General features: G+C 42.4%; 1 protein-coding gene across 2 annotated transcripts in view; it reads left to right on the top strand.

Moving 5' to 3' along the window:
• The window catches only part of VTI1A (vesicle transport through interaction with t-SNAREs 1A), a 259604-nt gene extending 254566 nt beyond the window's left edge, over positions 1–5038 (top strand). For both annotated transcript variants that reach the window (XM_005416371.2, XM_005416370.2), the window contains one exon: positions 1–5038. This exon is cut by the window's left edge and continues 6351 nt beyond it. The gene's annotated coding sequence lies outside the window, so the exon portion shown is untranslated.
• The last annotated feature ends 12462 nt before the right edge of the window (positions 5039–17500 follow it).

Here is a 17500-nt window from a genome sequence, read left to right as displayed (position 1 = left end):
CATGTCCTGCCTGCATGTATTTGTCTGTACATACTCCTTTTGTTGATACTGCTTGCAGGAGTTGCAGCCAGGCGTGCCTTCCAAGGAAGCAAAAAAATACCCTGTGAGTTTACCACACCACTAGAAAACTTGCTTTTAAATAAAAAATAATATTTAATCTTCTCTTCCTAGAAGAAACAGGCTTATGTCTTTGCTCTGTCTCATTTGATGAATTTGTCTTCCTATCCCCTGCCAAGTTGGAGCCTTTGACCAAACTCAGCCAAATGTAATAAGAGAGCAGAGCTCTCAAAAATTTCTTTCGGTTTCAGGAAATCAGCAGCCAAGAGGAGAGATGTCCTCACTGGCGTCCTCACCAAGAGAGGCTGCAGTGTGACATCCACCCAAATTGGACACTACCTAGGAGGAAGAAATTATAAATGCCTCTCTCCCCAGGAAAAGCTCACATCCCATTTAGATACTAGAGAATCCAACCCTGAGGAAACAAGGCCTCATTAGTGTCATTGCTGGAGGAACTACTTAATTAAAGGACAACAGAGTTGAGAGCATTGTTATTGTAGGCCTTTGTTCCTTACACCTGGTCATTTCCATTGATGTAAAATGTCATCTTTCTGATCTGGTAGCATTTTGCACCCACTTTAGACAAGTATTCCTGGCCAGCTGAGGAGGTGCAGAGCAGGGAAGAATCAGACCTTATTACCGAGGTAATTATAGCCTCACCTACCCATCGGGCGAAGGGTGTACACCTCTATTAGCCAGGGCTCCCACAAAGAGAACAAAGGCTGGCTGGAAAGTGGGAGCCACCCAGGGAGCATCCCTGTGTCCAGCTACAGCACTCTGGGGCAGCAGACCTGCTGGGGAGGTCATGACCACAGGCTCCCTCCTTTCCTGTCTCCTGCTTGCTTTCCTGGCATTAAATCCAACTTGCCTCAGCAATACTGGGGAAGGCCATGAGATGGGGAGACTAAAACAGGGAACATCGCTGAGGAAATCAGCTCTCAGTTAAAATGCTAAAGGAGGTAGGGGGTGGCTTTCAAAGCTTGTCTCAGCAACTAGCCTAATTCTATTTTCAAAAGCCACTGTTGAGTGCTTTTGAAAATTTCATCCTAGATGCTTGGCTCAAAGACCTTAACCAAAGATTTTTTTTCTCTGCTATACGAAAGCTAAATATAAACCAACATTATTGAACAAAAACCTAACAAAACCCCTGTTGCAGGTCTCGAAAAATCTTTACTCAGAAAATCAAATTATTAGAGATCATCATCTGAAGTGTCCTTCAGTCTTGGATGCCTCTTGTTTTGTGTAAACAGTTTGTCATACGAAAAAATATATTTCTAACAGCAAACATTTGCTTTCTGTTCTTTTTGACGTTTCCTATTTGCCTTTTGTTCTCCTGCCCTCAGAAAATCAAGACCTGAATGTCTCCAGATGAGCAGCTGAAGTTGCTTTAGAACACGTGGATCAGTTTATTTTACCCATTCAAGTAGGTGCATATGTGTCTCTGCTGTTTGAACAGCATCTTAATGACTTTTCTGCTGATTGCCTCTGGACCACAGGCAAGTAATAAAGCTGGCCTGTGCCTCAGTTTACCCACCACAATTTCATTAATGCTAACCTCACGAGGTGGTGTAATGTTTAATATATAATGTGCTCTGTAATCCCTGGATTAAATGTATTATGTAAGTGAAAAGCACCCATTTGATGTGTATGTAAATGCTGCAGTATTATAGGTAGGAGGGTCATTTGGGTGCAAGTGTAATACAAGTGCTGGCAAAAGGCAAAAGGGATTCCATTGTATTGACTTATTTTTAAAGAGCTTTTTATTTACTGAAATGCTCTGGACACCCAGAAAGAGAGACATTCCTCACTAAGCAGCTCTTCTGTTTCATCTGTCTTGGAGTGCTTTGATAAATGGATTGAAACTTGTCAGCTTTTCCTGTAGTTTCTGAGACTCCCTCTGGAAACTGTGTTGAAATGTTATTATTGTAACTTCTTAGAGCACTACTTAATGAATTGTAACAGATATCCCTGCGAGTCCCGCGGATGCTGTGAGGACTGCGCTTCCTCTCCTTCTCACCGCAGGAGCAAACCAGTGCCACACAAACACGTGGCACAGAGTGCACATCACCAGCCACCACAAGCAGCTGGTCTGTCACAGGGACAGCATTTCTCACCTTCATAAGGCTTCAGCCCTGGCCATGTGTCCTGGCTGCGTGGTCAGCAGAGCTCCAGGGATGTAGGACATAGCCAGATATCACTTAAGTTAAAGATTGATTTGATCTTTTAAGAGCCTTAAGGAGGACAATGAACTAGTGTAGGGTTAGATCAGTGTTGGTTATATCCTCTACCTCTAGGATGAGATGTTTTGGCTTTCACACAGTGCCTGAGCTGTCCTGCAGCTTGGACTGGTGACTTGGGTGCTGTTGGACAGTCTGAACTCACACTACCCACAGGTGTCACCTGCCCTCAGAGCAGCTCCTTCTTTCTCAGGCAGACAATGGTTATGTGATGTTACCACATGGGCACATGAGATGGATGGAGCAGGGTGTGGTACCTCCTCTAAAGCACAGGAGTGACCCAGAAGATCTTCTTGAGGAAATCTGCAGAGACAGTGGTCAGAAGTGCCTGACAGGGACATGTCTATAGTGTGGAACCTAGAGGGAGGAAAGAAGTCAACCATCTTGGGGTCATCTTGGACTCCAGTAATGTTCTACCCTGTTGTGTCCCACAGTGGAGCAATGGCATGTAATGGTGACCTCTTTATTTTCTACCCCCAACCTATTCAAAGAAATGTTTTTCCTCCTCTGCTCTCTCTGGAGGGGTGGTGTGACCCCTGATACACTTGGTTTGGCATCTTGGTTGTGCTGGATAAGCTTAATGATCCTTGTCCTGATGCAAGGGTCGCTTGGGAGTTTAGAATTTTTTTGATGTTTTTCTTTTTTTTTTTTTTTTATTTTAATCTTTTCACTGGGTTTCATTGTCCTTGTTTTTTGTAAGAATACAAAACTGAGCTGTTGATATTCAGGTTGCCATGAGGTGTGACATGGCCAAACACACACACCCCACGGCATCACAGCTGTACCCCTTGCCCTGCATGGTTTGCCCACAGTAGACAGTGCTACCCATCTCCATCATCATTTTCTCCTGAAAAATAAGTGTGTGCCTTTCCCTTGCTTCCAAATATGAACGTGGATCATCCTGAATGAGGTCTTCAGGAAGAGAGGAGGGAAATTTTGAAGGAGGTTGTGGCCCGTGTGGTGTAGGATCAGAACTATAAGTTGACTGGTTATAGGTCACCTCCCCTCAGCAAGGCCTCAGAGGTGCCTCCATTGCCCTCAGCACTTTGAAGCCATCTTTGATTGTTCACAGCCTTTTATTTCACTTTTTATTAACATTTTACATATTAAAATTTGTGTAGGCAGCCAGAAGAGAGCAGCATCTACACAATACTTGATGCAATGGAGAGGATTAGGAATCAGTGGCTCAGTTCTTTGGGACCTGAACTGGGGGGCTGTGGGGGTGGTAAAGTGTCCTTTCTTTACACTACATTTTAAAGGCACTTCTACTTTCTTTCTGTGTGTTGTCACTAAAATACAACCTATGTCCAATACTGACTTGTGGTCTCAGCTGGTAGTTTCAAAAAATTAAATATAACCAGGGTTACCTTGGAGTTTTTGCTGAGCTGTTCACATTTGCTTTTAAAGCTTCTTCCCTCTTCTCAACCAGACCAAACCTCTAAGTTCCCATACCTAGATACAGTGACACCAAAGTAAGAAATTATTTTCAAAATAACAACTAGTGAATTGGGATTTTTCAGCCACCCTTGTGTGAAATTCCTTCTGTATTTTTATTCACAAAAGGAATGCTCTGGGAAGCATACATGCTAAAGTTGCCTCTGTTTATTCCTTCTAAAGTGAAATTATCCATGTCCTCTTTTCCCCCGTGAGATCCTGGAGGAAACTGTCTGCACACACACGTTGACACATCTTTGGTGCATTCCACACGAGCCAGTGAAATTACACCAGAAATATGAATTTAGCCCACACAGTGTGTGCACGCTGTGCTGTCCATACAGGACATACAGAGACACACCCTGGCAAACCCTCCCATTTAAATTTCAGAATAAGATATTCAAGACAATGTGTTTCCCTTCCTGACTGTGTTCTGTACACTTTTCTCAAAAAAAAAAAGGGCATTCTATGAATTGTACCACTTTCCAAAAATATTTGACGTGGGTTTAGTTGTTTTGAATATTGAGGTTTTTGAAATCTCAGTAATTGTCATGATTGCTGTGTGTAATAGAAATTAGAAGGAAGTCTGTGTTTTGGCTTTGAAGCCACCTACTTCTAAGAGTGCATTTTTTTAAGTCTTCTTTTTAAGGTGCTTCTTTGTGCCCCAGCTAAACTTTCCCCAGATTACGTGTTAGCTATCATAGCTGTTCTATAGTTAGATTTTAATCAGCCTCCATACACAGTAATGTTAAACACTGAAAGAGCTACTAATTAATCGCCTTTCTGTATGTAACAGAGAGATAAATATCCATCCCAGAGGAATTGTAATTTCATGGTTTCTAATGATGGTTAGATTACATTATCTGGATCACTTAGGCTGTGGGTGTCATAAAAAATGCTCAAAGTCATTTATATTCAGTTTAATTTTTTTTTTAACTTTGTAAGCCTGAGAAAATAATGTGATGTTAGCAAGTCTGTTTCATATTTTAGTTAAATATACCTTTGTTGCACTGACTGAATGGATTCAGATGACAGTGACAAACTCAGTTCTTTTCTATTTAACATGCACCTTCTGCAATCAAATTAACAATGTACAAATCTTCATTGGGCTGCTGCAGAAGAGTCTGTTGAATTCCTCAGCGTTGTTGAGCTTTGGCGAAAGCGTTTCCTTTTGGATGTCCATTAGGAATGAGTGTTTTCTGCTAATTCTTGTATGTTCTGTAAAGTCTCAGTTGTCTGTCTTGAACCAGGAATTAACTGGACTTTTGGGTTGTATCAGGCTGTGGTTCAAATAAAATAATAAAATCCAAGAGCAGTGTGAAGCTCTCATTTTCCCCTTCCCACTTCTAAGTGATTGGAATCCATGCACGACTTGGGCTCCTGGAGATCTGCATCCACGTCACACTTAAATTTGGTAGCCACAAGAATATTAAAAAAAAAATCCTACTCCATGTGTACATTGTAATAGCTAATAGTTGCATATTTTGAAATTCTGCTCATTCATATTTAAAAGGCTGAGTCTTCTTTGAACTGCTGTGTTGGAGGGGGAAGTTAATTGTTTCTGAATGAGGATGATACTCCCTTTCCATATCAATTATGTGTGCTGCTGCGAATTATCAATAATCCTCACTCCCAAACTCTGCCGGCCGCGGTTCCGCACCAGGCACGGGCGCTCGCGCAAAGCCGCCGGGGCTCCGGGGCTGCAGCCCCTCCCTGCATCCACTGGGAGCCACGCGTGGGAGGGAACCCCAGAGGAGCAAGGTGAGAGGAAGAAATGCACTATTTCCAAGAGAGAGTTTGTCACCAGTTAGCTAAAATTGCTTCTGAAGTTTTGCTGGCAACTGTTTTACATGTCTGACTTGGTGACGAAGGAGCTGTACTGTCTTAATAGAGAACTCCAGAACTTCAGAAGGGCTTCTCCTTGTTTGAATGCACAGCACAATGAATTTGTACCCACAGAGCATTCACCACTTACATTTCAAAACCTACAGCACACTAAACGTGAAACTTTTGTTCAAATTTCAAGGATTTTGACAGCCCAAGTGAATAGACACTGCCTATTGATTTTTCCCTTACAATGACTCTTGGATAACCTATTTTCTCATTTATTTTTAACGACAGCTCATGAGATTTTACAGCAATTCTGCCCAACCTCCTAATATCAAAATCCCTCCTTGACCCTGAAAATTGTAATTCTGCTATAGATCACAGCTGCTGAATATTACCTTTTACTAAGCTGGTTAAATAAAATATGTCCAAATCACTAGATCCCACAGGCCATGACTGCAATTCTAATTATACAGGGTCTGTATTTCTGCTCTACAGTACAGAAAAGCACAGCTTTCTCTGAGTCCACACCAAAGTCTGGGAATCCAGAATATTGGTTCTAGTTTTGAATTTAAAAAAAAAAGGAAAAGTTACACTGCTCTTCAATGATTTTCCTGTAAAACTTTTACAAGGGAACCAAACCCTTTTGATGTGTTCCATACAATAAAATGCTGTGTAAGTCTGGAGGACAGAAGCATGTGGCGAGAATTTTCTTGTGTCTGGGGGATGGGTGTATTTGATGTGTACCCATTTCAAAATCAAAAAAAAAAGTCTCACACTACTCTTAGGCTGCATATTCTGCACAATGGCTCAGGAAACCAGTGTAAGGAAACTAATTCTGGCCATTAAACATATTCTTTCCCCTCCCACTGCTTATTCAAAGAGTGATCACATGCTCCCTGCTGCAAGTTACACCTTTATAGAATTTAGATATGGAAGAAAACTATTAGATTAGCCCTTCCACCTACTGATGTGGGATTGTTCCCTGGAGAACCTTATTCATTAGTGCATCACTGACTAACCTTCTGGGCACACTGTGCCAAGAACATCTTGGTTTTGTTCTGCTTTTTCCTCTTGTCCTTTCCTCCTGGTGCTGAGGACTGAGGGGATAGTTTGGTGAGGAGTGTGGTGGAGAAGGTGGGGTTCTTGTTTCATAGTAAGGATGTTGGTTTGGATGCTTGAGTATGTACATATTTCTGTGGATGATAAGTTTATATACTTTTTAAATTAGTATCGAAGTGCAGAAGATCAGAATAGGGGGTGATCTTATTCAACATAATTCACTGTAAGATCTTCTGGAGCCCAGTGGTCTACAGCAAATTACCTTCATGGCTTGCCCTGATTCTGCAGTGTCCTCAGATGTAGCTTCCATTTTACTTTCTGCTTTCACTCTTCTGCGAGCAGATGGAGCCAAACTTTTAATTGCTTCTCTGCCAGGGAAGGCAGCTTGGCATTTCACTGCTTTTCCAGGAGAGGAGGTTTTTATTTCAGTTGTTCTTTGGTCTGATCCTATAAAACTCTGAGCTTTCAGGGCAGCTGTGGGTGCTTGGCATGTCTCACAGTAGTGTCTGGTATCAGGGCACTGTCAGCTGAGTTTCCTATTGCAAACTTTTCCTCTCAGAGCTTCACTTGTACCTTCTGTCCTAGTAACTTTTCGTAGCAATTTCCCTATCCAGAAATTGAAGACCTCAGCACCAGCCCCTTCTCTGGGGTCAGCCACTCGTGTTTTTATAGCCCAGTTCAAACCCACTATTGAAGCACCTTCAGTCTGTCACTTTAGATGAGTTTATTTGTTCCTGTCACGTGGCAGCTGCCACCTCTCCCGCTTTCTGGGCTCCTGTGGGTATTACCTCTACACCACACTGCAGCTGTGCCTTTTCTCCTTGGGCCATCCACACCCAGGCCTCTGCAAGGCTTCCAGAGGTGAAACCCAGATCCAAAGAGGTCTGCACACAATCGGACATCTGCTGACCACAACAGGGACCATCGGGAGGCCAGCAGAGCACAGACCAGGGACAGGGAGCCAACACCACACAGGATTTGCTGCATCCTTCGGGGATGCACTCCTGCTTTGTCTGAGGACCTGGTCCTTGGACATTCTCTTCATTGATGAATTCTGGAAAAAGTGAGGGAAAGGGAGGGGAGCAAAGTGGACCACTGCCATTCTGCAGTTTCAAAGTTCTGGTTTCCACCTTCGGACTATAATAAATGGCTGCTGAGTTACTTGACATGGAGCTAAAGACTGTAGGGTGAATTTTCAGAGCAACGCACAGGAAATTATATGCACAATTACTGTTGTTAACAGAGCCTGGGCATGTAACTCCCTGCACAGCAGGCTGGAAATCTTCCCCATGCATGTTTAATGGGGTTTGGGTTGCTACATTCCTGGGGCTGTGTCCCTTTTCTAATGCCTACTGTCCTGAATGAAACAAAGGAAGTACTGAATGTAAAAGAGATTTTATTTTGCTGTTAAAAATAATATTTCCTTTATCTACAGTTTTCCTCCAATGCCAAAGCATTTCTTGCCTCAGTCAGTGATCCCTTAACCTTTCTGTTCTGTGAGAAAAAAAAATCACATATTTATTTATTTATATCTTCTTCTTCTTCGAAATGTGCTCCACATAATGTGCTCCTCAATGTTCATACAAATGAGTTCATGTTCATGCAGGCAGCACAGTTATTCTAGTGATGGATGTTGTTAAAATAAGTGTAGGTCAAAACACAGAAAATATCTGACTAAATCTTAATTTGTAAATGCTCCTGAGTAAATAAAATATTTGCACATCTTCATAGAAAAATTAATTTTATGTGCCATTTCCCTAATCAGGTATGTATTTCAAGTGCCTCCCTGCTCAGGGGGTTATTAACGTGGTATTTAAACTTCAGTAGATTGTAAACTAGGAAAAGTCTATAAATTTGGGATGGTCTTGTTCTTCCATGCTGTTTATTTAGCTTTATGGACCATGATTGTTTTCTTCTTTCCTGTGAAGAAGGTTGTCATCTTCTGCACCTAGATCAATCCAAACGGACTTTAATTAACTTCAATAAAAATTAAATTACTCCTCTAAACTAACAGTTTGCAGCTACGAGGAGATTATATTTGCAGCTGTGCCCTCTCATTGGTTGAAATATTCTTCCACCACCCTGGGCTCAACTCTCCAGCTTTCTACAGAGTCTGAGGGCAGAAAGGTGCTGTAAAGAGAGACTAGAAATACCAAAGTAAAAACACACATTTTAAAAAAAAATATATATATATGTAAAAAATACATCAAATGCATAGCCAAGTTTCTGAAAGGTTTCAATCATTCTAAAATTGCACATGATTGCTTTTAGACTCCCCAAAATGCTTTCATCTAAGAGCAGAAAAAAGTGTAGTTTTGAAAGCATTGTTGGGGCATGTCTAATAGATTTGTCTAACTCTCTCTGTCTTGATACACACAACACAGTTGATTGTATTCTCCTTAGCAGAGATCTTGAAACTGTAAATAAATTTTTGAAGTAAATAGTCATGATAATTGCTTAATGAAGTATCACACACCAGCAGTTTTGAATACAAAAAAAAGTTCAAAACTACTGTGTGGTGTCTCTTTTTACTGGAAATGAGCTTTTACTTTTAAACTTCTGTTATATTTGGAGAGAAGCAATCCCACCGAAAATGATACCACTACTAATAAGGAACATATTATCTTTCATGTGGGTATTTTTTTTCATGTTTAAGGTTTCTTTGTTATTATCTCAGTAGCAAGACTCTCCACAGTCTTAGGCAGAAAATCAAAATATGCCTTAAAGCAATAATCTTTTAATAAGTATCAAATGTCTTTCAATGAGATAAAAGAATTCTCTAGCATGCTTATACACACATACCCACACACACACACACACTTACTTCACTATTCATCTTATTTTACACCTTTTCAACAGTATTTTTGGGATTTTTTTTAACCAAGACTAAACCCTTCTAACAAACCTTAGATAATTAAATTTCTAAATGTAACTAAATATTTTGTTAAAATTGTTTTCTCCAGTTGCTGGGCCTCCTTGTCCTGAGGGCTTTGGGAGATGCAGCCATCTCCTGTGGCCTCAGGTATTTCCACTGGCCCAAACAAGGATGTTACTCCAAACTTCTTTAAGACCCCAACCTGAGGAATTAGGTGTTTTTGCACTGATTTTTCAGGAGTCCAGGATTCACACAGCCAAAATCAGGGGAGATGCTGGGAGCCTGCATAACTCTGCTAATGGACACAAAGGGACAATGGGCCTCATCACCCAGGCCCAGACTTGTCCCGCACACCTTTAGTCCTTATCCCAGGAAATGCAGCTGGAAGGTGAGTGAACTGAGGTGTCTTCTCAAGGCAGCAAGGATACATGGGCAAGATTCCCAAAATTAGGCTAGGGACCTGCTCTGACAGTGTCCTGCCAAGGAGGACAGGGTTAATCTGCAGGGGGAAGTGGGAGAGGTCTGGATGCCACTGATGAGAAGCACAGGTTCCTTTGCTAATCAGGGGAAAGAATATTGCATACTCTTACCTCTTATCCAGCCTTAGAGTTTGACATATCTGTTTAGAGAAGAATATTTGTATTTTTATATTTCTATTTGTATTTATATTTACCTGTGTCTGAGGTCAGATTGCAGTGCAGACTCATTGCTCCCACTGCTTCCCTGTGGCTGTGGCGTGTGGAGAGCAATGCTCAGTGAGTGCTTTGTATTCAGTCTCTCCTCCTCGAACTAAGAACCGGGATTATTTTCACTCAACTTTCTCTCAAAGTAAGCATGAAGGAGAGGAGATGCTGCCCTGCAGGGTGCAGGCATTCTGTATTCTCCAGTAACTTAAACAGGCCCTTGACTGAAATGGAAGAAGTTGGGGGTTTTGTAAAATGGCGGCTCTTGCCCCTCAGCCTCGGTGACAGCAAGCTGCAAGTTGCCTACATGCCACAGGTTAAGTTGTCAAAGTTGTTCTCTTCCCTAATGCTTCTTATGACAAATACTCCTAATTGCTTCTTCCTTTCATACTTTTCCATGCCTCCTGGCTAAGACATCCGTCTGTAGCCTTCACGGTTCGTCTTTCAAAGCTCGGCCTCAGTTGTGTCTATCTGTGTTTTCTGTCTCTTTCTAGCTGGAGCCTCCCCTCCCTGTCTCCCCATCCCTCAGTGCCTGCAGAGCAGCGTGCGGGCACCTGCCAGCTGCTGCAGAGACCGAGCTCTTCCCACTTCCCACCTTGCCGCAGCTGAGCGCGGTGTCGGCCTGCGCTGTCTACACCTCGTGCATAAAGATGCACAACTTCCCGCTCTCTGAGTAACCCACAGCACGCCTGCCACGTTGAAATGCCATCACCAGCCACTGATGGAAAGTACAGCGAAAGGAAAAAACAAAATGAAACCAAACGTGGTTTGTCTCTTTCATGGAGGTGAGTTCAAATTTTGTAGCTCCTGAGCCAGACCTCCCTAATGTGTACGGTGGTGCTAATTTGAGTTGCGAACTCATGATTACTTATTTAAGAAATCTACATACCAGTGTTGCAAGAAGGATACTTTGAAAGCCTTTTAAGTATCTTTCTCATTAATTTACTTAATCCTCTGATCTTGCCTTCTTTTAAGTTGTTTATTTTTAAAAGAAAGACAAAAGTGAGCTGGAAAGCTTTGTTACTAAAAGAGAAGTTTTTAAATCTATATGGGATACAAAGTAATTAAGAGAATATAAATATAGGTGCAAACAGTACACAAACACATGGATTGGGTGTGCTAGGAGGGCTTCCTCCACTGGCTTTAAAGGGAAGCAGCGGTCAGGGTAGCAGAGTACAGATAGCAGACCTCTGTCTCAGCCAAAGCAAAACTTTGCTTTCTAATGTTTATTGTCTTTCTTTTTAAAAATGCTACAAGACACGACAATAAAAGGGTTTTTGTAGGATAGAAGGTGAAACCTAATTCTGTATCTGATGAGAAGTTCAAAATTTTCACAGTATTTTTCATTCTGAGCAGTTTTATGGCCATTTTCAAAAGTGCCCTGACAGCTCAGATTCCTGCACTTCAGGGTGCTCTGCTTGGGATGTGTAAGGAGATTTCTTTTTCAGAAAGCAAGTTGCTCAGCCATCTCTGCAAAGCAGGTCCCTCCACTGCGCTCAACACCCAAAAATAAACCACCCAAATCCATTCTTTTCTTGTAAAGATTTTACTCAGCTAACTGGGACAGGGCAGGCCTGAATTTTGGATGAAAGAAAACTTAGATGAGCAGGGAAGCTGTTCCCCAAGGACTATATCCTCAGTGATACTATGAGCCAGCAACCCCCGTAGCTTTCAGCATCTCTCATGATCAGACTGGATGTCTTTTGCCCGAGGCTGAAAATCTCTTCCTCTCTAAAACCAAAGAGATGTTGGCTGTGAGTTATGATTAGTAATAGAGTCCATTTGTGGTGAGGTGGGGGGAAGGGGAGAGGATGGACCCAGAATCATAAGACTTTATGTGCTCGGCTTATTTCCAAACAACCACAGACAACTGCCCTGCTCTGGGTAGTTCACTGATTGAGGACAAAACCAAGGAGAAAGCACAGGCAGAACAAACAAACAAATTATATGTAGTAGTTTGCACTCTTTATAAGTGGCATAATTGAAGTACAGCATGTTGAAGAACAAACTCAGGGAGTTACACTGACTAAAAGGCCTCCTGGAAGAAAGATCAGAATTGCTGGGTTGTCAGGAAAACAACCCCGAGCAAGCACATTGGCAAAACAAAGCGGGAAGATATCCAAATGCCTGCTCACAGCATCAGCACCCAACTACTCTCACTCACTGAGGAAGAGGATGGGAGCAGGGTGGTGCTGACAAGGGTGTCAGATACTCCTCTGAGATCAACTCTCACCCACATGTCTGGGTGAGCTGCTGAATGAAAATGTTCCAAATTTGGAGGCCCCAAGAGGGGGTAGGTTTTGCTTGGCCAGGCTCTAATTGCATCTTTGCATTACTATGCAATTAATTGCTGCCGTGGTCTGCTTGAGAAGAGGGAGTGTGCCAGCTCCATTCCTGGGCAGCCCCGGAGGCTGGAGGAGCTCATGGCTCTCGCTCCAGGGGGTGACCTACTCGGATGGCTCTGTGGCTCTGCTGCCAGCCCTGCTGGCAATACCAGTCTTCCCAGGGTGATGTGCCTTCCTCCTGCGTTGTGGTTCTCTTAGCAGGCATTAAAAGTTTCAGAAATTGCATAGAAAATGTAGGGCAGGGAGAACACATAGATTTTCACTGATTTTGTGTTTCTTAGCAAAGAGGTGACAGCAATAAAAATGCGAGCACAGTTTTCCCTAGCATTTTGTATAACTGTTTTCAGTGCATACCTCAAAAGGAGGCAGTGTCTTGCAGAAAATACAAATAATTCCCCTACAGAAGGGAAAAGAAGAATAATTTTGCTCTTGCTTTACAGATCACTATAGTTCTGACACCAAGAATTTAAAAGAAAAATAGCACAAATTCCTGAAAGCAAGGAAAAGCAGTGTTTAACCCCCGAATTGGGATGCGCTCCTCATTTCTAACGTCTCTCACTAAATTCTTTCCTGTAGAAGAGAGATGAGAAGGATGATGGCATATTTATAACTCCCAATGTCTGATTGCTAGTGTTGGCTTCAGTGACCAAATGGTATCATGGAGATCTGGGGCACAAAGAGTGGGTGCAGAAGAAGGAGGCAGAAGAGAAGCTTCCCATGAACCCCAACACTGAATAGTCTGTCCTTTGCTCGCCATGTTTAACTTTGGCAGCAGCACCAAGGATTTTTTCCTGAGGTTTCAGGTGTAGTCTGGCTCCTGGATTCCTGCAGGAGATTCCTTTTATTCCTGGCCATCCTCCCAGTCTCCTGGGGAGCCACTGCAGCACACGACAGTTTTTCCGAAGCCTGACAGCCCTTGGCCAGCCCAGAGGAGCAAGCAGTCTTTGCCAGGGCACATCTGGGTAAAAACTAAGAGGGTAAGCCTGGTTTATATGTCTGTGCTTCATCTGGAAACCCTACTAAGGGCAAAAGGAGCTCAAGGTTCCTGTGCCTTGGAGCTCCTCTGTCCTGGGCATCTGGCAGCTAGTGCCACTTTGTGTTGTAGGCAAGTGGTCTATGAATCACAGAATCATGTAATCATTTAGGTTGGAAAAGACCTTTAGGATCATTGAGTCCAACCATGAAGAGGTGTGGCCTGATTCCAGTAGTTAATTTCTTCCTCTGTTTAGCAGAACCCACTTTGGGTTTATGGACAGTAAGGAGGTACAGGAGGACAGGCAGATGGGTGGGGCACATGTCAGGTTCTGCCTTTGTGGATTTCAGTATTTATTTTATTTTAAATATAGACATTTGCATAAATATAAGGCTATGCTGAAAAAAACTCTGTAGTGTCACCTCTGTGTATATGACTAGACACACAAAAAAACAAGGTCCCCTGGTTACACTGGGTGGAACCAGCTGGCACTTAATCCCCTTATGTGAACCTAAAAATACTCATAGGTCAGGGCTATGAAAGAAAAGAACCTTTTTCCCAGTCAAGTCTTTTTGTCAAGAAGTAGAGGAAAATGTTTTATTTATTCTAGTGGTTGAATTGCTGCACAGAGAAAGTCCCCATGGTGAAGCATTTTCATGATTTTTCCAGGCAGAGGCACCAAGAGGCTGCAGTTCAGTCTTTGGGAAGATGCTGGCAGCAGTGGGCTTTTAGTAGGGATTTATACCACCTAGAACAAGTAAACTAAGTCCTGCAAGCTGAGCATCTTAGCCAGTTATCACCCACACCTAACTGAAGTAGCCGAAGTTCTTGTTATAGCTTGGCAAAGTTATCTCAAGTTTGAAATCATGAGGAAAAGTGTGTCTGATCTATTTTAACCATTTTCTTTGGGGACCCTTTGGTTAGCTATTTCTACTGCTGTATTTTCATGCAGCTGCATAAATGAGCCAGGCACGTGTTTAAGTTAGATCCATTTATCCATCTTGTAATATCTAAGTACCCCATGTAGATGATGAACAGACTGGGCTGGCCTGTTGTTCTGCTTCATCACCCCTTTTGGAGCACAACCTGTGCAAGGGATATGAGGTGAGGTGGAGTCAGTTTTGCCAGGGAAAGGATTATATTAGGGTTTGCTCTATGGAAAAGAAAGAAGGAGAATTCGGGAAGGGACTGGATGTTCTCCCCACCCTTCCGCACCCCACTGGCTGCTGGTGGGCTTTGTGCCTCCTTCCATACCACATGTGACTCAGCTCCAGCAAACTCCAGAAGCTGGAGTCCTTTCACCAATGTGATCCTTTCTCTTTTGTACCTTCTCCAGAAGACACACACACATCCCAGCCAGTGACTGTGTCTCCAGAAGGGCTGAGCTGGGCACCTCTCCAGAGACAAGGCCAAGTTATGCTTGGGACAGAAGGCAATAAAGGCCAAATAGTGTTTACCTTATGTTTCTCATTCACAGCCTGCCTTAAATCATTTGTAACAAGGCCAGGGGGGGAAGGGGGATGACACTGGGATTGTGTGCAGTCCGAATGCCAAGAAGTGCTTTTGCCTTCCCTGGAGATGAGCTCTGTGGAGCCTTGCAGGGTGTGATTTCTTATTTGGTAATGTGAACACAAGGAGCAGAAGCACAAGCAATGAGCACAGCAATAGCATTAGATCAGAGGATTTGGACTTTGCTGTACTCCCACACCCAAGTCAGTCACAAAAATACGCAAGCGTACATTTGCAGATGTGCATGTGCTCACAAAGGCTGTTCTGGTTGAAAAAAAAAGGGGAGAAATTACTGTTTTTATCAAATAATACACTTTTCAGGAAATCTGAACTTTGCTGTGAGCACCAGGGCCACCAGATGAAAATTTCTGTTGGAGCCTGTGTGAGGTCTCTGCTTTGGACTCTCTTTTATTGCAGTGGTGAAATGAAAGTAGGTGCCCCACTCGCAAGCAGGGCATCAAAGTACACCACTTGCATAAGGAGTTGTTCAAAAATAACCCGCAGGCTAAGATCCAGACCATTACTTTGCACAACTAGATTTTCCCACTGTGCCTTGACTCTTTTGTACAAGTGTGCATGACAGTATCAAGCAGAATAAACAGCTGCCACCCTCTCTGCCATACTTCTGAACCAGTTGTTCTAAAGGTTAATATGCATAAACCCTAAAAACAGATCGAAAATTTAGCATAAAAAGCAAAATGGAATCACCTTCAGGAACTTGCCAGTTTGACCATTTAGGAGTCTGGATGGGTATTGATTTGAGGTGAATATTCTAAAGTTTGCATTACCCTTTGAAAAGTGCTAATGTAGTTCTTGTCACTTTAAATTAACTTTAGATGAGAGGGACTGACAGAAACATGAAGATGTGTGAACTATATTTGACTGATATTCTGTCAAATATTGCATGGGGTTATGATCCACAACTTTTCCCATCTGCTGCTCAAACCTGAATCCTTGAATGCACAATGGATTAATTACCATATTTTGTTCTGATTTCACTTAGTAGTATAAAAGACTGTGAATGTTAAATGTACCCTTACCTGCCTTCTTTTTCTGAGGGTAAGGTATAGAGGAGGGAAGACAGTGTGTTCTTTAGCGATTTTTTTACACCCACACAGAATGATTCCTAAGTGCATATCTCCTCAAATAATTAGATTCCCAGAAGTTAACCAGAGGAGCACAGCATTCAGAATTTCATTCACTCCTTTCCTTGTGAGACTTTCTTCCCCCTCAGTAATAAAAGCACCGAGTGCTGATGTAGCAGATTCAATCCCTGTGCTTTACAAGCAGCAGTATAATTACACCGGCTCTGCCATTTGGAATCCTCGCAGAAGGATACGGCGTGGAGCACCGGAGGTAAGCGCTTTCCACTGATGTTGTGTTTCCTAGAAGGCCTGACATTGATTCCCCAGTGCCACCTGCACATCCCAACAACTCAGACTGACACTCAGTAGCCAGCCTGCCCCTTTCTGCAGCTGGACACCAGAAAGCTGGATGTCTTAAATTAAAGGCCCCTTTGAAAATAAGAGCTGTATTAACTTGGTCCAAATTCCCCAGTGTTTCAGCAAAAAACCACAAGATTTAGTAAAAACTCTTTTTTTCTCCTAACCTCCTCCTTTCCCATCAGTACTATTTGGATCAGTTGAGTTATTTTGGCTTTCAACTGAAGGAATAATGTCCACTTTTGTTGATGTACTGAATAAGGAAACTCTGGTAATAGCTAGTTCCCTCATTTTACAGAGTCCTTAACACATATACCTCTTGAGTATTTTTTCTTTAGGAGGACACTGTGCATTGCAGCTACATCCTGGGTTATACTCAGGCACTGCACTGCTTAAAAGATAGAAACCATTTTTGTGTGTGTCGGGTTGACTCTAACATGCCTGTGTCAGTGAGAGAGTGTGGTTATCCAGAAATAAGAAAACTCAGTGATGGTGTGAAAGGCAGATTGAATGTATGAGGTCAGAGAGACTTGTAAAATGGAGAAACAAACTCGTTTTTTATTACAGTGAAGTCCCTTCTGGAAGAACTTAATAATATTACACTTGGGAGTAATTGTGAACCCAGTTCTGTCTTTTATATGTTTTGTCAGGTCTGGGAGATTTAAGAATAACATTGCCCTTCTCCAGTACTAGAATATTACATAGATTCCTCAGATATATCCATAGCCAATCCTCTGTACCTTTTTATTTTCCAATACTTTTTAAATGTCATTATTCTTTCTTCATTCCTTTTCTTATGAAATCTCCAAGCCTTGCTTTGGGTACTCTTTCCTCCAAGTTTCTTTCTGTGATTACCAAAGGTGGGGCTCAGCAAGGGAAGGTTCTACGTAGGAAATACTTCTGTTTTGTTTGGAAGAAGTTCTGCTATGAAGGTGCATGCTTGTCCTTCATGTTAGTTAGCTTTAATCCTGAGGGGTTGAGGATGATATTATGTGAACCCAAGCAGGGGAAAAAAGGAGATGAGATACTCTTGGAATATATTAATAGGTTCTCATG

This window comes from Geospiza fortis, unplaced genomic scaffold (assembly GCF_000277835.1).
Source record: "Geospiza fortis unplaced genomic scaffold, GeoFor_1.0 scaffold130, whole genome shotgun sequence".
Taxonomy (NCBI): domain Eukaryota; kingdom Metazoa; phylum Chordata; class Aves; order Passeriformes; family Thraupidae; genus Geospiza; species Geospiza fortis.
The sequence above is the reverse complement of the archived record's forward strand: the minus strand, read 5'-3'. Positions and strand labels throughout refer to the sequence as shown.